Source organism: Podarcis erhardii, assembly GCF_964252035.2.
Source record: "Podarcis erhardii genome assembly, chromosome: 2".
Lineage (NCBI taxonomy): Eukaryota > Metazoa > Chordata > Lepidosauria > Squamata > Lacertidae > Podarcis > Podarcis erhardii.
The window spans coordinates 124,369,449-124,395,788 of NC_138498.1; the positions used below are offsets into that span (position 1 = coordinate 124,369,449).

The window sequence follows — 26,340 nt, forward strand, 5'->3', positions numbered from 1 at the left end:
ACAGTATCCGGTTACCGATTTGTGATAAAAATATATACCTTACCCAATTCGTTGAGAGTAAAGCTTTACTGGTCAGGTTGGCAACCGTTGAACCACAAGTATTATTTACAAACTCCTCCGGTCATCGTGCGCACAAAGTCCCCACACCTCTCACCTCTCGGCTTGACCTCTCAGAAGTCAAAATAGAGTGATCTGAATTAACCCAGAAAGCGCCACCTCATTTCCCCAATGCCACCTCTGCTTTGTGAAATACATTTCCAATAAAATGACACTGTAAATACTAACATATCCTCATGGACGGTCTAGGAGGGTTGGGAGTTAGGGACAGGGTAATGCAGTGGTTCCACTCCTTCCTCCTAGGCCGTGAGCAGAAAGTGGTGTTGGGGGTTGAGCATTTCAGAGGTTTGCATGCTCTGTTCACAGCCCACCTCTTTCTCTCCAGGACGTCTTCCAGATTCTGAATTCTTCCTTGGCCGCTTTGGGAATCTCATCCATGTCCCATGAGCCAGCCAGCGGGGGTTGGGGTCTCTCCTGGCTGTGGGCAGCTGGGTGGGACTCTATTTATTCGCTTTTGCAAATAAAAGCCAGGATTATTTGCAAATAAAGGCCAGGAATGTCTTCACTGACTGGCAGCAGCAACCTGGGATTTCCTAACAAGGGTTTCTCCCAGATGCGGGGGGGGGGGGGTCAACCTGGGACCTTTTTCTTGGATGCAAGGCAGATAGAATAACAGAATTATATTTAGTTAGTTTATGTATTTCATAAATTCAATCACTGCTTGATTGCAAAACCCTAAAAGTGGTTAAAAGTAAAATGAAACTAAAAGATCGAGGAAAAGTCACCAGCATGCAGTCCAATCCTTTTCTGAGAACAGCAGTGTCAATGCCTATGATTTCAGAATCACAGCTGAACAATCCCCAAGAAATGAAAATGGAAGTTGACAACAGGACAAGAAGAATAGATTCTTTGCACCTTAATGGTTGCCAAGAGACTGATAACTGATGAACTAACTGGAAGAATAAAAACATGACAACACGATAGAAGATGCAGCACATGAATGGATTGCCTATAGACGCAGACTCTGTTTGGACATATATATTGATATTTGAAATGAATTCATACTAAATGTAGTGGGGTATTCGTAGCCATGTATGCATTAGGATAGTAACATCACTTATATCTATATAGTAATGAATAGAAATGATATTTAAGTAAAGTCAATAAAAAAAGAAGAATGTGTGTGGGGCAGAAAATAGGCAAAGGTGCAGCGTGATACATTCAGCAATTTTGCTGTACTTTCCCCCTAAAACGTTATATTTGGTGTGCATTTTGCACCAGGTATGAAGTGTTGGTTAGCTTAGTATTTTAAGAACAGCAATACATATAACAGCCCTAATAAAGGAACAAAGAAGAGACAGAAAGACTGAAACCACCTTCTTATGTGCACAAAGTAATCTTAAACCCTTATATAGTGTTATTATAAGTAAATAACAACACCACGTCATTCTTGGCTACGTGGAAGGAGAAGTGGTCAGATAAGACATTATCTCTGGTGGTAGCAGGAATAAAGGGGGTGTTTGAGGGACGTGGGTGGCGCTGTGGGTTAAACCATAGAGCCTTGGACTTGCTGACCAGAAGGTCAGCGGTTCGAATCCCATGACGGGGTGAGCTCCCGTTGCTCGGTCCCTGGTCCTACCAACCTACCAGTTCGAAAGCACGTCAAAGTGCAAGTAGATAAATAGGTACCCCTCCGGTGGGAAGGTAAACAACATTTCCGTTCGCGCTCTGATTCGCCAGAAGCGGCTTAGTCATGCTGGCCACATGACCCGGAAGCTGTACGCCGGCTCCCTTGGCCAATAAAGCGAAATGAGCGTCACAACCCCAGAGTCGGTCACTCCTGGACCTAATGGTCAGGGGTCCCTTTACCTTTACCTTAGTGGGAGAACCAGGAAAGACCAGGGGTGTGCAAAATGCTTCACAGGTTCTGCAGAACTTGGCCAATTGGGAAAACCTCTCCTAGAGAACTCAGTGGGAATTACTTCTGAGTAAAGTCTTTAGGATTGCACAAGAAAACATCGCGCAAATGGGGGCAGGGGGCACAGCACGAGACTTGGGGGCCACAAAGGCGAAGTGAGAAGTGAAGAAAGAAAAGCAGAGAAGTGCCCGTGCTTCGCAGTGGATTTATAAATAAAAACTATAAATAAAAAAGGTCTATGTAAAAGCAAAACGTGTAAATAGGTATCTTTCTATGGGGGGGGGCACAGGAAGGAAAGAAGCTGGGAAGGCGGCCATTGTCGGGAAAAGGCTGAGGGACCCTGGGCTCCATGACCCTGGGGGCGCGTCCTTTCCCACTACATTCCTAGGACTCCGCTTCCAGGGAGCAATCGCCTGTCAATGAACTTGCTTCCCAGAGAGGCAGGAAGTGATGAAGGAGGGCGGGAGGGGGTCAGTTGGACAGCCAGCCCCCTCTTTAAATTGCAGTGAAGGGAATGGGAAACGTGAACAAGGGAGGCCAAAGGAAGATGCTGCGCGTGGGAAGGTGGTGGTGAGAGCGAGGAGGGGGAAGAAAAGGACAAAGGGACTTCACCCCCCCCCCGAAAGGGCCTTTCCTGGGACCCTTCGGCTGGCGAAAACCAAGCCCCCCCCCCAACAAGCGCCCCTCGGGACGCGTCCCCGTTTCCCCCTGGCAGGAATCCCTCGGGGCGCTGCTGGCTGCGCGCGTGTGGCGAGGCGCGCCTCTCTTGGCTGGAGAGAAGGAGAGTGCATGGAAGGGGTTACGGAAGCGAGAGAGCCGAGATGCCTAGAGAGGCCTGGGAAGAGACCCCTCCCTCACCCACTTCCGTCTCTTACCTCCTCCTTCCCCCCCCCTCCCCGCTCGTCCTGGGAGGCTCCTCCGGATGGAGAGGTCGGTGCTGCGCTCGAGGGAGATTCCGCGCGCCGGGCGAGGGGTGAGCCGGGCCAAGGGGGTCTCTGGGCGCAGGAGGGACTGGGGACGGAGGGGGCAGGGGAACTTGGGGAGGAGGGGAAGCCTCCCTGGGGGAGGAAAGCCCCGTCCCGCATTGGCAGCGGGGGCAGAGGGAGAAAGAGACGCTGCCCATCGGAAGGGAGGTCTCCCACTTGGGCGCTGGCGGGGGAATCTCCGGAGACGCTGCCTTGGCTTTCCCCTCCTGCCCAGAAATCTGCCTTGGGGAGAGGGATCCCTGAAAATGGGAGGGGGTCCAATTCCCCACCCTCCCCTCCTTCCCGGAAGCTGGACTCTCCTTCCCCCACCCCCAGGCCAGCCAGCTGCTGCTGGGGGCTCCAGAAGCGGGACTCTGCTGCTGCTCCTGCTGCTGGGTTACACCAAGCCAGGTCGTTGGTCCAGCTCGAGAGGAGAGGAAAGCGCAGGAAGCTCTTGAGAGGAAGGAGAGAGGGCGTCCAGAGGGGGTCTTTGCTTCTGGAATCCTCTTCGACGAAAGGACATAAACTCATTTGCCTCTCCCTGGATTTCAGTTTTAAGTGTCAATTCCACTGCATGGTTAATTGACAGTGATAATGTAAAAAAAAAAAAAAAATGACTGGAGGTGCTATGGAAATTCTTTCAGGATTTGTATATACAGTGGTACCTTGGGTTACAGACGCTTCAGGATACAGACTCTGCTAACCCAGAAATAGTACTTCGGGTTAAGAACTTTGCTTCAGGATGAGAACAGAAATCGTGCGGTGGCAGTGGGAGGCCCCAATAGCTAAAGTGGTACTGAAGGAAGGTGAGGACAGGTGACCCCACCTAGGCCCAAAGTCACACACCCCTCAATAATCACCCCAGGCCTCAAAACTGTCCAAAATTCCTTTTGTCTTCTAAAAATCCACAGCTACAGCTTTTCTGTGGATTCTCACAAGATGCTGGCACATAGGCAAAATGTTATTCTTTTATCAGCACGAGAAGGCTTCAAAAGGCTAATGAATAGGCTCTGTCAGAGCAGGCCTGAGAACTGACTTTTATCTCACTCAGTTGCAACATCTTTGGACATGCTGAAGCGTTCTCATCCCCCGTTTCCTGGGAAGGATGCCAAGAGTCCACAGGTTAAGAACAGTTTCAGGTTAAGAACAGACCTCCAGAAAGAATTAAGTTCCTAACACGAGGTACCACTGTAATTTACAAATGGACAGCCTTTCTATAACTTTTTTCTTGTTTAGGCAATGTCAGAGGGATTTAAAAGCTGAGACACAATCAATCGGCACCCAAAGGCAGTAAATGCATGCACCTTCCCAGTCTGGGGTGCTTAAAAGGACAAAGGGTCCATTATCAGGATAGACAATGCCTGTAACTGGAGGCTTTCCACACAGACATGTGCAGATGCAGACCAGTTATTGCCATTATTACTGGCGAGGTGTGTGAGATTCCCATATCTACAAACACTGTGTGAGAGAGAAAGGGAGTGGGTGGGATCATTTTTTATAGCAATGCTGTAATTTTGTCTGTAACATTTGATGAACTGATATTGTGGTGCAAATTCCAAAACAACTATGCAAAACCCACAAAGAAACACACAGGTTAATGGTGGCGTTAGCTTTCCTGGCCCGCAATCTGCAGCATTCTCCTGCTGTCCACAAGGGTTTAGGCCATTATAAGTTTATTCGCCTCCAATGGGCCACCAGGAACTTTGTTGTGTTTGCTTCAAAAGATAAATGTTCCTGAAGACTTTGACAGTCACATATGACATAAACAGCACTTCTCTTTAATTTGTTCCACACAGGAGAGACTCTGATTCACAAGTCTAAGCACATCTTGCTAGAAAAAGAAAAACACAGAAATGTGAAGGGGAAATTGAGAGGTAAGCCCTTTGAGTATGCAGTGAGACATTTCACTACGTTTGTTGTTGTTGTTTAGTCGTTTAGTCATGTACGACTCTTTGTGACCCCCTGGAACAGAGCACGCCAGGCACTCCTGTCTTCCACTGCCTCCTGCAGTTTGGTCAGACTCACTACGTTAAAACATATAAAAAGCCCTGCTGGATCGAGAAGATGACCCACTTTTGGCTTGTCTTCTGCAATTGCACCCATTTACCCATGTTTCTGTGGAGAGACATGGCCTCCAGTCCGCCCTTCCCTGCCCATTGCTAGGCAGGTTGTAGGCAGAGATACCTTTTTCTTTCTTTCTTTACCTTTACACAGAGATAACTACGTCCCACTCTTCCTCTCCATTCCACCAAATTCCCAGTATTAACCACTATATTTATTCTGATGTCTTTGGGATATAGGGGAAGATTGCTAGTGAAATTCAGGGGTTCCTGTAGTCCATTATTACGATTGATTGAATTTGTTAGTCCCTTTAGTTTACCAGGTCAACCCAAAGAAACTTGCAACCAAACATTTTAGTGATTAGGACAAAATTGTCATTGGGAATTCTGAACCGGAGAAATAAATAGCAGGATTATGGAGAGAGAGAAGCTCCCTTTCCGGTGAGGAACCTCCGTATTTAAATTGGCAATTCAAGAGAACCAGTGTATCTAGGATCACGCTGCATTATTAACGATACTTGATCATGATTAAAAACTGATGATGCATTACTATTATCTGACATTATTTCATTTCCTAAAAAATAGGAACATAGAAAAAGGAAGAGTGTAGGAGATGTTAAATTAAGAGAAGGTACCAAAGGCACTTGATGTGTGTTATATTCCTTTGTTCTCTTCTTTACAGGATTTCCTTTCCCCCTACTCGGAAGCAAGCGATAGAAAGGACAGTCAGAGCAATCTGTACTTTCATTAGGAATCACAAATAAACCATTTCAATATATGGAATAAACAACATGATTCAGTCAGTGAACACACTTAGTTCACATCAATGAACTGAAACAATGGAGATACCACTTAAAGGTATGGATTGTGGCAAGGACATCTGTGGGAGTGGAACTCCTACAAAACATCAAGGAACTCACACAGGGCAGAAACCATTTGAATGCATGGAGTGTGGAACATGCTTCCGTCATAGACAATCGCTAAGAAGGCATCAATATACTCATACAGGGGAGAAACCATATAAATGTTTTGAGTGTGGAAAATGCTTCACACAGAGTGGAAGCCTCTATATACATATGCGAACTCACACGGGGGAGAAACCATTTAAATGTATGGAGTGTGGAAAGAGCTTCCTTTTGAGTGATCAACTTAATGCACATCATCTAACTCACACGGGTGAGAAACCATTCAGATGTATGGAGTGCGGAAAGAGCTTCTCTCAGAGTGCACAGCTTAAAAAACATCAGCAAAGTCACACAGGGGAAAAACCATTTAAATGCATAGAGTGTGGAAAGAGCTTCAGTCAGCGTGAAAACCTTAAATACCATCAACGAACTCACACAGGGGAAAAACCATTTAAATGCATAGAGTGTGGAAAGAGCTTCAGTCAGAGTGGAAACCTTAAATACCATCAACGAACTCACACAGGGGAAAAACCATTTAAATGCATAGAGTGTGGAAAGAGCTTCAGTCAGAGTGGAAACTTTAAAAACCATCAACGAACTCACACAGGGGAAAAACCTTTTAAATGCATAGAGTGTGGAAAGAGCTTCTCTTTGAGTGGACGCCTTAAAAAGCATCTACAAATTCACACAGGGCAGAAACCTTTTAAATGCATGGATTGTGGAAAGAACTTCATTAATAGTGAAACGCTTAGAAGACATCAGCAAACTCACAGGGGGAAAACAATTTAAATGTATGTTTCTTGCAGAATAAATCCAGGCCCATCTGGAGGATATGGACCATTTGGACTGCATTTCTTCCAGTTGAGTGTCAGGACCTGCCATCAGACCGAGACCGCCTTGTTGGCACTGGTTGATTATCTCTGGCAAGCGAGAGACAAAGGTAAAAGCTGTTTCCTGGTTCTGCTTGATCTCTCAGTTTCTTTTTATGCCATTGACCACGGTATCCGGTTACCGATTTGTGATAAAAATATATACCTTACCCAATTCGTTGAGAGTAAAGCTTTACTGGTCAGGTTGGCAACCATTGAACCACGAGTATTATTTACAAACTCCTCCAGTCATTGTGCGCACAAAGTCCCCACACCTCTCACCTCTCGGCTTAACCTCTCAGAAGTCAAGTTAGAGTGATCTGAATTAACCAAAAAGTGACTTCCGGGTTAGCGCCATCGGCCATGGCGGAATTCCTCTGATCCAGAGGAATGTGCTCCGCGAAAATCGGGTCTTGCCGCCGCGGCGAAGACCCCTTAAAAATCCCAGGCGGAAGAAGCCTGGGAACGTGGGATTCGGCTGACATCAGGAGCACCCCCCCCCCACAAGCAAGGAAACCCCTTTTCGGGGATCCGAAGCGACGTGGGGAGAGCGGCGCGGTGTTTTGAATCGACCGCTATTTTTACGGAGTGAAGCCGCACAGCCGTTGCCAGAGAGCGCTGACTTTTTCCTGTGGACAATTGGACTCTAAACAAGTACCCGTGAGTAGAACGGAAAATTGGGCTTAGAAACACTTTAATTTGGCACTCAAACGGGAAGGTCTAAAACAGGAAGTCCGCCTTCCGTTTTTGTAAATAGCCTGAAGCAAAAATCGTGCAAGCTAAAGTCTGGAAAGTTCTACATAAAGATTTAAAATTCCTCCTGTTTTAACCATTTAAGCCCCTCTTGGAAGTAGGAGTAAAGAGGGGGATTTTTGACTGTGTAAGCCTGCAGGAGAGAGAGTAAAGAAAGATAAATTTCCACCGTCTCAAACCTGGGAACGGGGTGTCAGAGACAGAGATTTTTGGTGAAGTTCATTGACTGTGAAAGTAACATCCGTTGACAGATAAAGAAGAGAAACAAATTGTCTCCAATGTTGTATTTTGCATTTAAAAGAAACAAAAAACCTGAAAAATGAAAGTAACTTTCTTTTGTTGGATCTGCTTTCAAAAGATGGATACAAATAGAAATTGTCTCCTCTAGAGGGAGCTTGTTAAATTCCTGCTGGAGTTGACCTGGGACTTTACAGCTGTGGTGATAAGGATCGTGGGACCAGACTGTGACCTTAAACAAAGATGTGTTCGGAAGATGTTTTGGTGCTTGCTTTTTGCAAGACAAGTGCTTTGTTGGAGCAGTTGCATGAGAAGATGGATTTGATGACTGTTGCAGTCAAAAAATTTGGACAAACAGTGAATATTTATACAGAAACCATCCAGGAGCCAACTCAAGAACCTGTTCTGATAGAGCAAGTGCAAACGCAGAAGATAGTGGAGGAGGCCGCTGCTGGACCTCAAGTAATACAAATGGAGAAGCCCTAGGCCCTACAGGAGTATAAGCCGTTGTTCTTGAACGTTGAATCTGGAGTGGGAGGGGGGGTGTCTGGAGTTGTGGGGGCCCTTAAGTTTGGAGGGACTTTGAAATATGTTTTTAAATATTTTCTGGGCTTTACTGTTGACTCTGGGGAATGGGCCAATCTGCTGAGGAGAGACGGAGATACTTGCGAGTTGGAACATCCCCGAGACCTACTCCTCAATAAGAAAGGAAAGAAATTAAGAAAGAGATCGACAAAAGATGAGGTAAAGTGTAAGTACAAACAAGAAGAAGATCTGCAGAACGGACATGGAAAAGACTTAAGGGCCTTGGACGTAAGATTACCAGGTTGATGGACTAGATAATGGACAGTAAGGATTGACATAACCCGAGACCAGGAAGAAGAGACGCTGGAGGAAGATTGGAAGATTTTTTTTTATTTTTTTTTAAACTATTTTGGGAATTATTGTAAAATTAAGGAGCATTAGGGAAAATGTTGGAATGAAAATATTTGGCTTTAGTAGAAATAATATAAGGAATTATGTATAAATAAATACAAAGTTTTAAGCTTTAAGGTATTTTATAGTAAGATAAGGTTAAAATAAATTAAGGTAAATTGAATGACAGAATATAGTGAAAGATGGAAAGGATTTGCTGAGTTTACTAATAGGTTAGACTGTTAAGACAAATTATCCAATAAAAATTGAGAAAGATTGAAAGAATTTGCTGAAACAAATAACTAAACTAGAATACAAAAAGGGAGGTGTGAGGAGGTCGATGAAACAAGTAAATGAAGGATGGAGATATGGAATATAAGATGTGTGTTGTTGTTGTTTTTTTATTGCTATTGGTGTACTGGTTTTTTGTGTTATATTTTTTCCTTTTTGATGTATTGTTACGTATGTTTTGTTAAATTTTTGCTGTTTTCTTTTTTGCTTTTTTCTGTAATCTTTGAAACTTCTAATAAATATCATTAAAAAATAATAATGAATTAACCAAGAAAGCGCCACCTCATTTCCCCAATGCCACCTCTGCTTTGTGAAATACATTCCCAATAAAATGACATTGTAAATATTAACATATCCTCATGGACGGTCTAGGAGGGTTGGGGAGAAACCATATAAATGTTTTGAGTGTGGAAAGAGCTTCCTTTTGAGTAATCAACTTAATGCGCATCATCAAACTCACACGGGTGAGAAACCATTCAGATGTATGGAGTGCGGAAAGAGCTTCTCTCAGAGTGGACAGCTTAAAAGACATCAGCGAAGTCACACGGCAAAAACCATTTAAATGCATAGAGTGTGGAAAGAGCTTCAGTCAGAGTGGAAACCTGAGAAAACATCAATGGACTCACACAGGGGAGGAACCATTTAAATGCATGGAGTGTGGAAAGAGCTTCACAGAGAGTGGAATCCTTAAAAATCATCAACAAACTCACAGAGGGGAAAAACCATTTAAATGCATGGAGTGTGGAAAGAGCTTCAGTCAGCGTGGAACCCTTAAATACCATCAACGAACTCACACAGGGCAAAAACCATTTAAATGCATAGAGTGTGGAAAGAGCTTCAGTCGGAGTGGAAACCTGAGAAAACATCAATGGACTCACACAGGGGAGGAACCATTTAAATGCATGAAGTGTGGAAAGAGCTTCACAGAGAGTGGAATCCTTAAAAATCATCAACAAACTCACAGAGGGGAAAAACCATTTAAATGCATGGAGTGTGGAAAGAGCTTCAGTCAGAGTGGAAACCTTAAATACCATCAACGAACTCACACAGGGGAAAAACCATTTAAATGCATAGAGTGTGGAAAGAGCTTCAGAGAGAGTGGAAAACTTAGAAAACATCAATGGAGTCACACAGGGGAGGAACCATTTAAATGCATGGAGTGTGGAAAGGGCTTCAGTCAGAGTGGAAACCTTAAAATCCATCAACGAACTCACACAGGGGAAAAACCATTTAAATGCATAGAGTGGGGAAAGAGCTACTCTTTGAGTGGACACCTTAAAAACCATCAACAAACTCACACAGGGCAGAAACCATTTAAATGCATGGATTGTGGGAGAAGCTTCACTAGAAGTGGAACGCTCAGAAGACATCAACGAATTCACACAGGGCAGAAACCGTTTGAATGCATGGAGTGTGGAAAATGCTTCCATCATACACATTCGCTAAGAATGCATCAATTTTCTCATACAGGAGAGAAACCATATAAATGCATGGAGTGTGGAAAATGCTTCGGTCAGAGTTCGAGCCTTAATGCACATCTACAAATTCACACAGGGGAGAAACCTTTTAAATGCATGGATTGTGGTGGAAGCTTCACTAGAAGTGGAACGCTTAGAAGACATCAGCAAACTCACAGGGGAAAAACTATTTAAATGTATGTTTGGTTGCAGAATAAATCCAGGCCCATCTGGAGGATATGGACCATTTGGACTGCATTTCTTCCAGTTGAGTGTCAGGCCCTGCCATCAGACCGAGACCGCCTTGTTGGCACTGGTTGATTATCTCTGGCAGGCGAGGGACAAAGGTAAAAGCTGTTTCCTGGTTCTGCTGGATCAATCAGTTTCTTTTAATGCCATTGACCACGGTATCCGGTTACCGATTTGTGATAAAAACCTTACCCAATTACCCAAGAGTAAAGCTTTACTGGTCAGGTTGGCAACCGTTGAACCACAAGTATTATTTACAAACTCCTCCGGTCATCGTGCGCACAAAGTCCCCACACCTCTCACCTCTCGGCTTGACCTCTCAGAAGTCAAGATAGAGTGATCTGAATTAACCCAGAAAGCGCCACCTCATTTCCCCAATGCCACCTCTGCTTTGTGAAATACATTCCCAAAAAAAGGACATTGTAAATATTAACATATCCTCATGGACGGTCTAGGAGGATTGGGAGTTAGGGGCAGGGTTATGCAGCGGTTCCACTCCTTCCTCCTAGGCCGTGAGCAGAAAGTGGTGTTGGGGGTTGAGCATTTCAGAGCTTTGCATGCTCTATTCACAGCCCACCTCTTTCTCTCCAGGACGTCTTCCAGGCTCTGAATTCTTCCTTGGCCGCTTTGGGAATCTCATCCATGTCCCATGAGCCAGCCAGCGGGGGTTGGGGTCTCTCCTGGCTGTGGGCAGCTGGGTGGGACTCTACTTATTCGCTTTTGCAAATAAAAGTCAGGATTATTTGCAAATAAATGCTTTTGCAAACAAAGGCCAGGAATGTCTTCACTGACTGGCAGCAGCAACCTGGGATTTCATAACAAGGGTTTCTACCAGATGCCGGGGGGGGGTCAACCTGGGACCTTTTTCTTGGATGCAAGGCAGATAGAATAACAGAATTATATTTAGTTACTTTATGTATTTCATAAATTCAATCACTGCTTGATTGCAAAACCCTAAAAGTGGTTAAAAGTAAAATGAAACTAAAAGATCGAGGAAAAGTCACCAGCATGCAGTCCAATCCTTTTCTGAGAACATCAGTGTCAATGCCTATGATTTCAGAATCACAGCTGAACAATCCCCAAGAAATGAATATGGAAGTGGACAACAGGAAAAATGGATTCTTTGCACCCTAATGGTTGCCAAGAGGCTGATACTGATGAACTAACTAGAAGAATAAAAACATGACAACACGAAAGACAATGCAACACATGAACGGATAGCCTATAGATGCAGACTCTGTTTGGACGTATATATTGATATTTGGAATGAATTCATACTAAATGTAGTGGGATATTCGTAGCCATGTATGCATTAGGATAGTAACATCACTTATATCTATATAGTAATGAATAGAAATGATATTTAAGTAAAGTCAATAAAAAAAGAAGAATGTGTGTGGGGCAGAAAATAGGCAAAGGTGCAGCGTGATACATTCAGCAATTTAGCTGTACTTTCCCCCTAAAACGTTATATTTGGTGTGCATTTTGCACCAGGTATGAAGTGTTGGTTAGCTTAGTATTTTAAGAACAGCAATACATATAACAGCCCTAATAAAGGAACAAAGAAGAGACAGAAAGACTGAAACCACCTTCTTATGTGCACAAAGTAATCTTGAAACCCTTATATAGTGTTATTATAAGTAAATAACAACACCATGTCATTCTTGGCTACGTGGAAGGAGAAGTGGTCAGATAAGACATTATCTCTGTTGGTAGCAGGAATAATGGGGGTGTTTGAGGGACGTGGGTGGCGCTGTGGGTTAAACCACAGAGCCTTGGACTTGCTGACCAGAAGGTCAGCGGTTAGAATCCCCATGACAGGGTGAGCTCCCGTTGCTCGGTCCCTGCTCCTGCCAACCTAGCAGTTTGAAAGCACGTCAAAGTGCAAGCAGATAAATAGGTACCGCTCCAGCGGGAAGGTAAACGGTGTTTCCGTGCGCTGCTCTGGTTTGCCAGAAGCGGCTTAGTCATGACCAGGAACCTGTACGCCAGCTCCCTCGGCCAATAAAGCGAGGTGAGCGCCGCAACCCCAGAGTCGGTCACTACTGGACCTGATGGTCAGCGGTCCCTTTACCTTTACTTTAGTGGGAGAACCAGGAAAGACCAGGTGTGTGACAGGAGTGTGCAAAATGCTTCACAGGTTCTGCAGAACTTGGCCAATTGGGAAAACCTGTCCTAGAGAACTCAGTGGGAATTACTGCTGAGTAAAGTCTTTAGGATTGCACAAGAAAACATCGTGTAAATGGGGGGGGGGGCACAGCACGAGACTCGGGGGCCACAAAGTGAGAAGTGAGAAGTGAAGAAAGAAAAGCAGAGAAGTGCCCGTGCTTCGCAGTGGATTTATAAATAAAAACTATAAATAAAAAAGGTCTATGTAAAAGCAAAACGTGTAAATAGCTATCTTTCTATGGGGGCCCCCACAGGAAGGAAAGAAAGAAGCTCGGAAGGCGGCCATTGTCGGGAAAAGGCTGAGGGACCCTGGGCTCCATGACCCTGGGGGCGCGTCCTTTCCCACTACATTCCTAGGACTCCGCTTCCAGGGAGCAATCTCCTGCCTCTGCCCCCTCCCCTGGGTCAATGGCTTCCCAGAGAGGCAGGAAGTGACGAAGGAGGGCGGGAGGGGGTCACTTGGACAGCCTGCCCCCTCTTTAAATTGCAGTGTGAAGGGAATGGGAAACGTGAACAAGGGAGGCCAAATGAAGATGCTGCGCGTGGGAAGGTGGTGGTGAGAGCGAGGAGGGGGAAGAAAAGGACAAAGGGACTTCACCCCCCCCCCGAAAGGGCCTTTCCTGGGACCCTTCGACTGGCGAAAACCAAGGCCCCCCAAACAGGACTCTCGGGACGCGCCCCCCGTTTCCCCCGGCAGGAATCCCTCGGGGCGCTGCTGGCTGCGCGCGGGTGGCGAGGCGCGCCTCTCTTGGCTGGAGAGAAGGAGAGTGCATGGAAGGGGTTACGGAAACGAGAGAGCCGAGAGGCCTAGAGAGGCCTGGGAAGAGACCCCTCCCTCACCCACTTCCGTCTCTTCCCTCCTTCCCCCCCCCCCCTCGTCTTGGGAGGCTCCTCCGGATGGAGAGGTCGGTGCTGCGCTCGAGGGAGATTCTGCGCGCCGGGCGAGGGGTGAGCCGGGCCAAGGGGGTCTCTGGGCGCAGGAGAGACTTTGGGACGGAGGGGGCAGGGGAACTTGGGGAGGGAGGGAAGTCTCCCTGGGGGAGGAAAGCCCCGTCCCGCATTGGCAGCGGGGGCAGAGGGAGAAAGAGACGCTGCCCATCGGAAGGGAGGTCTCCCACTTGGGCGCTGGCGGGGGAATCTCCGGAGACGCTGCCTTGGCTTTTCCCTCCTGCCCAGAAACCTGCCTTGGGGAGAGGGGTCCCTGAAATTGGGAGGGGGGGTCCAATTCCCCACCTCCCCTCCTCCCCCCACCCCCAGGCCAGCCAGCTGCTGCTGGGGGCTCCAGAAGCGGGACTCTGCTGCTGCTGCTCCTGCTGCTGGGTTACACCAAGCCAGGTCGTTGGTCCAGCTGGAGAGAAGAGGAAAGCGCAGGAAGCTCTTGAGAGGAAGGAGAGAGGGCGTCCAGAGGGGGTCTTTGCTTCTGGAATCCTCTTCCACGAAAGGACAGAAACTCGTTGGCCTCTCCCTGGATTTCAGTTTTAAGTGTCAATTCCACTGCATGGTTAATGCAGTGATAATGTAGTGCACAGTGATAATGTAGTGCACTATTTTTAAAAAAATGACTGGAGGTGCTATGGAAATTCTTTCAGGATTTGTATATACAGTGGTACCTTGGGTTACAGACGCTTCAGGATACAGACTCTGCTAACCCAGAAATAGTACCTCGGGTTGAGAACTTTGCTTCAGGATGAGAACAGAAATCGTGCGGTGGCAGTGGGAGGCCCCCTTAGATAAAGTGGTACTGAAGGAAGGTGAGGACAGGTGACCCCACCTAGGCCCGAAGTCACACACCCCTCAATAATCACCCCAGGCCTCAAAACTTTTTCTTTTTCTTACTTTTTCTTACCTTTTTCTTTTCTTTTCTTACCTTTACGCAGAGATAACTACGTCCCACTCTATTCCACCAAATTCCCGGTATTAACCACTATATTTATTCTCATGTCTTTGGGATTTAAGGGAAGATTGCTAGTGAAATTCAGGGGTTCCTGTAGTCCATTATTACGATTGATTGAATTTGTTAGTCCCTTTAGTTTACCAGGTCAACCCAAAGAAACTTGCAACCAAACATTTTAGTGATTAGGACAAAATTGTCATTGGGAATTCTGAACCGGAGAAATAAATAGCAGGATTAGGGAGAGAGAGAAGCTCCCTTTCCAGTGAGGAACCTCTGTATTTAAATTGGCAATTCAAGAGAACCAGTGTATCTAGGATCACGCTGCATTATTAACGATACTTGATCATGATTAAAAGTTGATGATGCATTACTATTATCTGACATTATTTCATTTCCTAAAAAATAGTAACATAGAAAAAGGAAGAGTGTAGGAGATGTTAAATTAAGAGAAGGTACCAAAGGCACTTGATGTGTGTTATATTCCTTTGTCCTCTTCTTTACAGGATTTCCTTTCCCCCTACTCGGAAGCAAGCGACAGAAAGGACAGTCAGAGCAATCTGTACTTTCATTAGGAATCACAAATAAACCATTTCAATATATGGAACAAACAACGTGATTCAGTCAGTGAACACACTTACTTCACATCAATGAACTGAAACAATGGAGATACCACTTAAAGGTATGGATTGTGGCAAGGACATCTGTGGGAGTGGAACTCCTACAAAACATCAAGGAACTCACACAGGGCAGAAACCATTTAAATGCATGGAGTGTGGAACATGTTTCCGTCATAGACAATCGCTAAGAAGGCATCAATATACTCATACAGGGGAGAAACCATATAAATGTATGGAGTGTGGAAAGAGCTTCCTTTTGAGTAATCAACTTAATGTACATCATCGCACTCACACTGGTGAGAAACCATTCAGATGTATGGAGTGCGGAAAGAGCTTCTCTCAGAGTGGACAGCTTAAAAAACATCAGCGAAGTCACACAGGGGAAAAACCATTTAAATGCATAGAGTGTGGAAAGAGCTTCAGTCAGCGTGGAAACCTTAAAGACCATCAACGAACTCACACAGAGGAAAAACCATTTAAATGCATAGAGTGTGGAAAGAGCTTCAGTCAGAGTGGAAACCTTAAATACCATCAACGAACTCACACAGGGGAAAAACCATTTAAATGCATGGAGTGTGGAAAGAGCTTCAGTCAGAGTGGAAACCTTAAAAACCATCAACGAACTCACACAGGGCAGAAACCATTTAAATGCATGGATTGTGGAAAGAACTTCATTAATAGTGGAACGCTTAGAAGACATCAGCAAACTCACAGGGGAAAAACAATTTAAATGTATGTTTGGTTGCAGAATAAATCCAGGCCCATCTGGAGCATATGGACCATTTGGACTGCATTTCTTCCAGTTGACTGTCAGGCCCTGCCATCAGACTGAGACCACCTTGTTGGCACTGGTTGATTATCTCTGGCAGGTGAGGGACAAAGGTAAAAGCTGTTTCCTGGTTCTGCTGGATCTCTCAGTTTCTTTTTATGCCATTGACCACAGTATCCGGTTACCGATTTGTGATAAAAATATATACCTTACCCAATTCGTTGAGAGTAAAGCTTTACTGGTCAGGTTGGCAACCGTTGAACCACAAGTATTATTTACAAACTCCTCCGGTCATCGTGCGCACAAAGTCCCCACACCTCTCACCTCTCGGCTTGACCTCTCAGAAGTCAAAATAGAGTGATCTGAATTAACCCAGAAAGCGCCACCTCATTTCCCCAATGCCACCTCTGCTTTGTGAAATACATTTCCAATAAAATGACACTGTAAATACTAACATATCCTCATGGACGGTCTAGGAGGGTTGGGAGTTAGGGACAGGGTAATGCAGTGGTTCCACTCCTTCCTCCTAGGCCGTGAGCAGAAAGTGGTGTTGGGGGTTGAGCATTTCAGAGGTTTGCATGCTCTGTTCACAGCCCACCTCTTTCTCTCCAGGACGTCTTCCAGATTCTGAATTCTTCCTTGGCCGCTTTGGGAATCTCATCCATGTCCCATGAGCCAGCCAGCGGGGGTTGGGGTCTCTCCTGGCTGTGGGCAGCTGGGTGGGACTCTATTTATTCGCTTTTGCAAATAAAAGCCAGGATTATTTGCAAATAAAGGCCAGGAATGTCTTCACTGACTGGCAGCAGCAACCTGGGATTTCCTAACAAGGGTTTCTCCCAGATGCGGGGGGGGGGGGGGTCAACCTGGGACCTTTTTCTTGGATGCAAGGCAGATAGAATAACAGAATTATATTTAGTTAGTTTATGTATTTCATAAATTCAATCACTGCTTGATTGCAAAACCCTAAAAGTGGTTAAAAGTAAAATGAAACTAAAAGATCGAGGAAAAGTCACCAGCATGCAGTCCAATCCTTTTCTGAGAACAGCAGTGTCAATGCCTATGATTTCAGAATCACAGCTGAACAATCCCCAAGAAATGAAAATGGAAGTTGACAACAGGACAAGAAGAATAGATTCTTTGCACCTTAATGGTTGCCAAGAGACTGATAACTGATGAACTAACTGGAAGAATAAAAACATGACAACACGATAGAAGATGCAGCACATGAATGGATTGCCTATAGACGCAGACTCTGTTTGGACATATATATTGATATTTGAAATGAATTCATACTAAATGTAGTGGGGTATTCGTAGCCATGTATGCATTAGGATAGTAACATCACTTATATCTATATAGTAATGAATAGAAATGATATTTAAGTAAAGTCAATAAAAAAAGAAGAATGTGTGTGGGGCAGAAAATAGGCAAAGGTGCAGCGTGATACATTCAGCAATTTTGCTGTACTTTCCCCCTAAAACGTTATATTTGGTGTGCATTTTGCACCAGGTATGAAGTGTTGGTTAGCTTAGTATTTTAAGAACAGCAATACATATAACAGCCCTAATAAAGGAACAAAGAAGAGACAGAAAGACTGAAACCACCTTCTTATGTGCACAAAGTAATCTTGAAACCCTTATATAGTGTTATTATAAGTAAATAACAACACCACGTCATTCTTGGCTACGTGGAAGGAGAAGTGGTCAGATAAGACATTATCTCTGGTGGTAGCAGGAATAAAGGGGGTGTTTGAGGGACGTGGGTGGCGCTGTGGGTTAAACCATAGAGCCTTGGACTTGCTGACCAGAAGGTCAGCGGTTCGAATCCCCATGACGGGGTGAGCTCCCGTTGCTCGGTCCCTGGTCCTACCAACCTACCAGTTCGAAAGCACGTCAAAGTGCAAGTAGATAAATAGGTACCCCTCCGGTGGGAAGGTAAACAACATTTCCGTTCGCGCTCTGATTCGCCAGAAGCGGCTTAGTCATGCTGGCCACATGACCCGGAAGCTGTACGCCGGCTCCCTTGGCCAATAAAGCGAAATGAGCGTCACAACCCCAGAGTCGGTCACTCCTGGACCTAATGGTCAGGGGTCCCTTTACCTTTACCTTAGTGGGAGAACCAGGAAAGACCAGGGGTGTGCAAAATGCTTCACAGGTTCTGCAGAACTTGGCCAATTGGGAAAACCTCTCCTAGAGAACTCAGTGGGAATTACTTCTGAGTAAAGTCTTTAGGATTGCACAAGAAAACATCGCGCAAATGGGGGCAGGGGGCACAGCACGAGACTTGGGGGCCACAAAGGCGAAGTGAGAAGTGAAGAAAGAAAAGCAGAGAAGTGCCCGTGCTTCGCAGTGGATTTATAAATAAAAACTATAAATAAAAAAGGTCTATGTAAAAGCAAAACGTGTAAATAGGTATCTTTCTATGGGGGGGGGCACAGGAAGGAAAGAAGCTGGGAAGGCGGCCATTGTCGGGAAAAGGCTGAGGGACCCTGGGCTCCATGACCCTGGGGGCGCGTCCTTTCCCACTACATTCCTAGGACTCCGCTTCCAGGGAGCAATCGCCTGTCAATGAACTTGCTTCCCAGAGAGGCAGGAAGTGATGAAGGAGGGCGGGAGGGGGTCAGTTGGACAGCCAGCCCCCTCTTTAAATTGCAGTGAAGGGAATGGGAAACGTGAACAAGGGAGGCCAAAGGAAGATGCTGCGCGTGGGAAGGTGGTGGTGAGAGCGAGGAGGGGGAAGAAAAGGACAAAGGGACTTCACCCCCCCCCCCGAAAGGGCCTTTCCTGGGACCCTTCGGCTGGCGAAAACCAAGCCCCCCCCCCAACAAGCGCCCCTCGGGACGCGTCCCCGTTTCCCCCTGGCAGGAATCCCTCGGGGCGCTGCTGGCTGCGCGCGTGTGGCGAGGCGCGCCTCTCTTGGCTGGAGAGAAGGAGAGTGCATGGAAGGGGTTACGGAAGCGAGAGAGCCGAGATGCCTAGAGAGGCCTGGGAAGAGACCCCTCCCTCACCCACTTCCGTCTCTTACCTCCTCCTTCCCCCCCCCTCCCCGCTCGTCCTGGGAGGCTCCTCCGGATGGAGAGGTCGGTGCTGCGCTCGAGGGAGATTCCGCGCGCCGGGCGAGGGGTGAGCCGGGCCAAGGGGGTCTCTGGGCGCAGGAGGGACTGGGGACGGAGGGGGCAGGGGAACTTGGGGAGGAGGGGAAGCCTCCCTGGGGGAGGAAAGCCCCGTCCCGCATTGGCAGCGGGGGCAGAGGGAGAAAGAGACGCTGCCCATCGGAAGGGAGGTCTCCCACTTGGGCGCTGGCGGGGGAATCTCCGGAGACGCTGCCTTGGCTTTCCCCTCCTGCCCAGAAATCTGCCTTGGGGAGAGGGATCCCTGAAAATGGGAGGGGGTCCAATTCCCCACCCTCCCCTCCTTCCCGGAAGCTGGACTCTCCTTCCCCCACCCCCAGGCCAGCCAGCTGCTGCTGGGGGCTCCAGAAGCGGGACTCTGCTGCTGCTCCTGCTGCTGGGTTACACCAAGCCAGGTCGTTGGTCCAGCTGGAGAGGAGAGGAAAGCGCAGGAAGCTCTTGAGAGGAAGGAGAGAGGGCGTCCAGAGGGGGTCTTTGCTTCTGGAATCCTCTTCGACGAAAGGACATAAACTCATTTGCCTCTCCCTGGATTTCAGTTTTAAGTGTCAATTCCACTGCATGGTTAATTGACAGTGATAATGTAAAAAAAAAAAAAAATGACTGGAGGTGCTATGGAAATTCTTTCAGGATTTGTATATACAGTGGTACCTTGGGTTACAGACGCTTCAGGATACAGACTCTGCTAACCCAGAAATAGTACTTCGGGTTAAGAACTTTGCTTCAGGATGAGAACAGAAATCGTGCGGTGGCAGTGGGAGGCCCCAATAGCTAAAGTGGTACTGAAGGAAGGTGAGGACAGGTGACCCCACCTAGGCCCAAAGTCACACACCCCTCAATAATCACCCCAGGCCTCAAAACTGTCCAAAATTCCTTTTGTCTTCTAAAAATCCACAGCTACAGCTTTTCTGTGGATTCTCACAAGATGCTGGCACATAGGCAAAATGTTATTCTTTTATCAGCACGAGAAGGCTTCAAAAGGCTAATGAATAGGCTCTGTCAGAGCAGGCCTGAGAACTGACTTTTATCTCACTCAGTTGCAACATCTTTGGACATGCTGAAGCGTTCTCATCCCCCGTTTCCTGGGAAGGATGCCAAGAGTCCACAGGTTAAGAACAGTTTCAGGTTAAGAACAGACCTCCAGAAAGAATTAAGTTCCTAACACGAGGTACCACTGTAATTTACAAATGGACAGCCTTTCTATAACTTTTTTCTTGTTTAGGCAATGTCAGAGGGATTTAAAAGCTGAGACACAATCAATCGGCACCCAAAGGCAGTAAATGCATGCACCTTCCCAGTCTGGGGTGCTTAAAAGGACAAAGGGTCCATTATCAGGATAGACAATGCCTGTAACTGGAGGCTTTCCACACAGACATGTGCAGATGCAGACCAGTTATTGCCATTATTACTGGCGAGGTGTGTGAGATTCCCATATCTACAAACACTGTGTGAGAGAGAAAGGGAGTGGGTGGGATCATTTTTTATAGCAATGCTGTAATTTTGTCTGTAACATTTGATGAACTGATATTGTGGTGCAAATTCCAAAACAACTATGCAAAACCCACAAAGAAACACACAGGTTAATGGTGGCGTTAGCTTTCCTGGCCCGCAATCTGCAGCATTCTCCTGCTGTCCACAAGGGTTTAGGCCATTATAAGTTTATTCGCCTCCAATGGGCCACCAGGAACTTTGTTGTGTTTGCTTCAAAAGATAAATGTTCCTGAAGACTTTGACAGTCACATATGACATAAACAGCACTTCTCTTTAATTTGTTCCACACAGGAGAGACTCTGATTCACAAGTCTAAGCACATCTTGCTAGAAAAAGAAAAACACAGAAATGTGAAGGGGAAATTGAGAGGTAAGCCCTTTGAGTATGCAGTGAGACATTTCACTACGTTTGTTGTTGTTGTTTAGTCGTTTAGTCATGTACGACTCTTTGTGACCCCCTGGAACAGAGCACGCCAGGCACTCCTGTCTTCCACTGCCTCCTGCAGTTTGGTCAGACTCACTACGTTAAAACATATAAAAAGCCCTGCTGGATCGAGAAGATGACCCACTTTTGGCTTGTCTTCTGCAATTGCACCCATTTACCCATGTTTCTGTGGAGAGACATGGCCTCCAGTCCGCCCTTCCCTGCCCATTGCTAGGCAGGTTGTAGGCAGAGATACCTTTTTCTTTCTTTCTTTACCTTTACACAGAGATAACTACGTCCCACTCTTCCTCTCCATTCCACCAAATTCCCAGTATTAACCACTATATTTATTCTGATGTCTTTGGGATATAGGGGAAGATTGCTAGTGAAATTCAGGGGTTCCTGTAGTCCATTATTACGATTGATTGAATTTGTTAGTCCCTTTAGTTTACCAGGTCAACCCAAAGAAACTTGCAACCAAACATTTTAGTGATTAGGACAAAATTGTCATTGGGAATTCTGAACCGGAGAAATAAATAGCAGGATTATGGAGAGAGAGAAGCTCCCTTTCCGGTGAGGAACCTCCGTATTTAAATTGGCAATTCAAGAGAACCAGTGTATCTAGGATCACGCTGCATTATTAACGATACTTGATCATGATTAAAAACTGATGATGCATTACTATTATCTGACATTATTTCATTTCCTAAAAAATAGGAACATAGAAAAAGGAAGAGTGTAGGAGATGTTAAATTAAGAGAAGGTACCAAAGGCACTTGATGTGTGTTATATTCCTTTGTTCTCTTCTTTACAGGATTTCCTTTCCCCCTACTCGGAAGCAAGCGATAGAAAGGACAGTCAGAGCAATCTGTACTTTCATTAGGAATCACAAATAAACCATTTCAATATATGGAATAAACAACATGATTCAGTCAGTGAACACACTTAGTTCACATCAATGAACTGAAACAATGGAGATACCACTTAAAGGTATGGATTGTGGCAAGGACATCTGTGGGAGTGGAACTCCTACAAAACATCAAGGAACTCACACAGGGCAGAAACCATTTGAATGCATGGAGTGTGGAACATGCTTCCGTCATAGACAATCGCTAAGAAGGCATCAATATACTCATACAGGGGAGAAACCATATAAATGTTTTGAGTGTGGAAAATGCTTCACACAGAGTGGAAGCCTCTATATACATATGCGAACTCACACGGGGGAGAAACCATTTAAATGTATGGAGTGTGGAAAGAGCTTCCTTTTGAGTGATCAACTTAATGCACATCATCTAACTCACACGGGTGAGAAACCATTCAGATGTATGGAGTGCGGAAAGAGCTTCTCTCAGAGTGCACAGCTTAAAAAACATCAGCAAAGTCACACAGGGGAAAAACCATTTAAATGCATAGAGTGTGGAAAGAGCTTCAGTCAGCGTGAAAACCTTAAATACCATCAACGAACTCACACAGGGGAAAAACCATTTAAATGCATAGAGTGTGGAAAGAGCTTCAGTCAGAGTGGAAACCTTAAATACCATCAACGAACTCACACAGGGGAAAAACCATTTAAATGCATAGAGTGTGGAAAGAGCTTCAGTCAGAGTGGAAACTTTAAAAACCATCAACGAACTCACACAGGGGAAAAACCTTTTAAATGCATAGAGTGTGGAAAGAGCTTCTCTTTGAGTGGACGCCTTAAAAAGCATCTACAAATTCACACAGGGCAGAAACCTTTTAAATGCATGGATTGTGGAAAGAACTTCATTAATAGTGAAACGCTTAGAAGACATCAGCAAACTCACAGGGGGAAAACAATTTAAATGTATGTTTCTTGCAGAATAAATCCAGGCCCATCTGGAGGATATGGACCATTTGGACTGCATTTCTTCCAGTTGAGTGTCAGGCCCTGCCATCAGACCGAGACCGCCTTGTTGGCACTGGTTGATTATCTCTGGCAAGCGAGAGACAAAGGTAAAAGCTGTTTCCTGGTTCTGCTTGATCTCTCAGTTTCTTTTTATGCCATTGACCACGGTATCCGGTTACCGATTTGTGATAAAAATATATACCTTACCCAATTCGTTGAGAGTAAAGCTTTACTGGTCAGGTTGGCAACCATTGAACCACGAGTATTATTTACAAACTCCTCCAGTCATTGTGCGCACAAAGTCCCCACACCTCTCACCTCTCGGCTTAACCTCTCAGAAGTCAAGTTAGAGTGATCTGAATTAACCAAAAAGTGACTTCCGGGTTAGCGCCATCGGCCATGGCGGAATTCCTCTGATCCAGAGGAATGTGCTCCGCGAAAATCGGGTCTTGCCGCCGCGGCGAAGACCCCTTAAAAATCCCAGGCGGAAGAAGCCTGGGAACGTGGGATTCGGCTGACATCAGGAGCACCCCCCCCCCACAAGCAAGGAAACCCCTTTTCGGGGATCCGAAGCGACGTGGGGAGAGCGGCGCGGTGTTTTGAATCGACCGCTATTTTTACGGAGTGAAGCCGCACAGCCGTTGCCAGAGAGCGCTGACTTTTTCCTGTGGACAATTGGACTCTAAACAAGTACCCGTGAGTAGAACGGAAAATTGGGCTTAGAAACACTTTAATTTGGCACTCAAACGGGAAGGTCTAAAACAGGAAGTCCGCCTTCCGTTTTTGTAAATAGCCTGAAGCAAAAATCGTGCAAGCTAAAGTCTGGAAAGTTCTACATAAAGATTTAAAATTCCTCCTGTTTTAACCATTTAAGCCCCTCTTGGAAGTAGGAGTAAAGAGGGGGATTTTTGACTGTGTAAGCCTGCAGGAGAGAGAGTAAAGAAAGATAAATTTCCACCGTCTCAAACCTGGGAACGGGGTGTCAGAGACAGAGATTTTTGGTGAAGTTCATTGACTGTGAAAGTAACATCCGTTGACAGATAAAGAAGAGAAACAAATTGTCTCCAATGTTGTATTTTGCATTTAAAAGAAACAAAAAACCTGAAAAATGAAAGTAACTTTCTTTTGTTGGATCTGCTTTCAAAAGATGGATACAAATAGAAATTGTCTCCTCTAGAGGGAGCTTGTTAAATTCCTGCTGGAGTTGACCTGGGACTTTACAGCTGTGGTGATAAGGATCGTGGGACCAGACTGTGACCTTAAACAAAGATGTGTTCGGAAGATGTTTTGGTGCTTGCTTTTTGCAAGACAAGTGCTTTGTTGGAGCAGTTGCATGAGAAGATGGATTTGATGACTGTTGCAGTCAAAAAATTTGGACAAACAGTGAATATTTATACAGAAACCATCCAGGAGCCAACTCAAGAACCTGTTCTGATAGAGCAAGTGCAAACGCAGAAGATAGTGGAGGAGGCCGCTGCTGGACCTCAAGTAATACAAATGGAGAAGCCCTAGGCCCTACAGGAGTATAAGCCGTTGTTCTTGAACGTTGAATCTGGAGTGGGAGGGGGGGTGTCTGGAGTTGTGGGGGCCCTTAAGTTTGGAGGGACTTTGAAATATGTTTTTAAATATTTTCTGGGCTTTACTGTTGACTCTGGGGAATGGGCCAATCTGCTGAGGAGAGACGGAGATACTTGCGAGTTGGAACATCCCCGAGACCTACTCCTCAATAAGAAAGGAAAGAAATTAAGAAAGAGATCGACAAAAGATGAGGTAAAGTGTAAGTACAAACAAGAAGAAGATCTGCAGAACGGACATGGAAAAGACTTAAGGGCCTTGGACGTAAGATTACCAGGTTGATGGACTAGATAATGGACAGTAAGGATTGACATAACCCGAGACCAGGAAGAAGAGACGCTGGAGGAAGATTGGAAGATTTTTTTTTATTTTTTTTTAAACTATTTTGGGAATTATTGTAAAATTAAGGAGCATTAGGGAAAATGTTGGAATGAAAATATTTGGCTTTAGTAGAAATAATATAAGGAATTATGTATAAATAAATACAAAGTTTTAAGCTTTAAGGTATTTTATAGTAAGATAAGGTTAAAATAAATTAAGGTAAATTGAATGACAGAATATAGTGAAAGATGGAAAGGATTTGCTGAGTTTACTAATAGGTTAGACTGTTAAGACAAATTATCCAATAAAAATTGAGAAAGATTGAAAGAATTTGCTGAAACAAATAACTAAACTAGAATACAAAAAGGGAGGTGTGAGGAGGTCGATGAAACAAGTAAATGAAGGATGGAGATATGGAATATAAGATGTGTGTTGTTGTTGTTTTTTTATTGCTATTGGTGTACTGGTTTTTTGTGTTATATTTTTTCCTTTTTGATGTATTGTTACGTATGTTTTGTTAAATTTTTGCTGTTTTCTTTTTTGCTTTTTTCTGTAATCTTTGAAACTTCTAATAAATATCATTAAAAAATAATAATGAATTAACCAAGAAAGCGCCACCTCATTTCCCCAATGCCACCTCTGCTTTGTGAAATACATTCCCAATAAAATGACATTGTAAATATTAACATATCCTCATGGACGGTCTAGGAGGGTTGGGGAGAAACCATATAAATGTTTTGAGTGTGGAAAGAGCTTCCTTTTGAGTAATCAACTTAATGCGCATCATCAAACTCACACGGGTGAGAAACCATTCAGATGTATGGAGTGCGGAAAGAGCTTCTCTCAGAGTGGACAGCTTAAAAGACATCAGCGAAGTCACACGGCAAAAACCATTTAAATGCATAGAGTGTGGAAAGAGCTTCAGTCAGAGTGGAAACCTGAGAAAACATCAATGGACTCACACAGGGGAGGAACCATTTAAATGCATGGAGTGTGGAAAGAGCTTCACAGAGAGTGGAATCCTTAAAAATCATCAACAAACTCACAGAGGGGAAAAACCATTTAAATGCATGGAGTGTGGAAAGAGCTTCAGTCAGCGTGGAACCCTTAAATACCATCAACGAACTCACACAGGGCAAAAACCATTTAAATGCATAGAGTGTGGAAAGAGCTTCAGTCGGAGTGGAAACCTGAGAAAACATCAATGGACTCACACAGGGGAGGAACCATTTAAATGCATGAAGTGTGGAAAGAGCTTCACAGAGAGTGGAATCCTTAAAAATCATCAACAAACTCACAGAGGGGAAAAACCATTTAAATGCATGGAGTGTGCAAAGAGCTTCAGTCAGCGTGGAAACCTTAAATACCATCAACGAACTCACACAGGGGAAAAACCATTTAAATGCAT

General features: G+C 45.2%; 2 long non-coding RNA genes across 6 annotated transcripts; both read left to right on the top strand.

Moving 5' to 3' along the window:
* Window positions 1-2,644: 2,644 nt before the first annotated feature.
* Window positions 2,645-5,790, top strand: LOC309337357. Of its 3 annotated transcripts, XR_014154198.1 has the most exons (4): window positions 2,645-2,722; window positions 2,754-2,948; window positions 4,737-4,814; window positions 5,683-5,790. It is a non-coding gene; the product is annotated as an uncharacterized lncRNA (long non-coding RNA). The 3 variants fall into 3 exon arrangements; XR_014154199.1 differs by having other exon boundaries at window positions 2,654-2,905; XR_014154200.1 differs by having other exon boundaries at window positions 2,657-2,948.
* A 7,924-nt stretch (window positions 5,791-13,714) lies between these two features.
* Window positions 13,715-22,088, top strand: LOC309337352. 3 transcript variants are annotated; one of them, XR_014154192.1, is made up of 4 exons: window positions 18,944-19,021; window positions 19,053-19,247; window positions 21,035-21,112; window positions 21,981-22,088. It is a non-coding gene; the product is annotated as an uncharacterized lncRNA (long non-coding RNA). The 3 variants fall into 3 exon arrangements; XR_014154191.1 differs by lacking the exons at window positions 18,944-19,021; window positions 19,053-19,247 and adding an exon at window positions 13,715-13,793; XR_014154193.1 differs by having other exon boundaries at window positions 18,959-19,247.
* The last annotated feature ends 4,252 nt before the right edge of the window (window positions 22,089-26,340 follow it).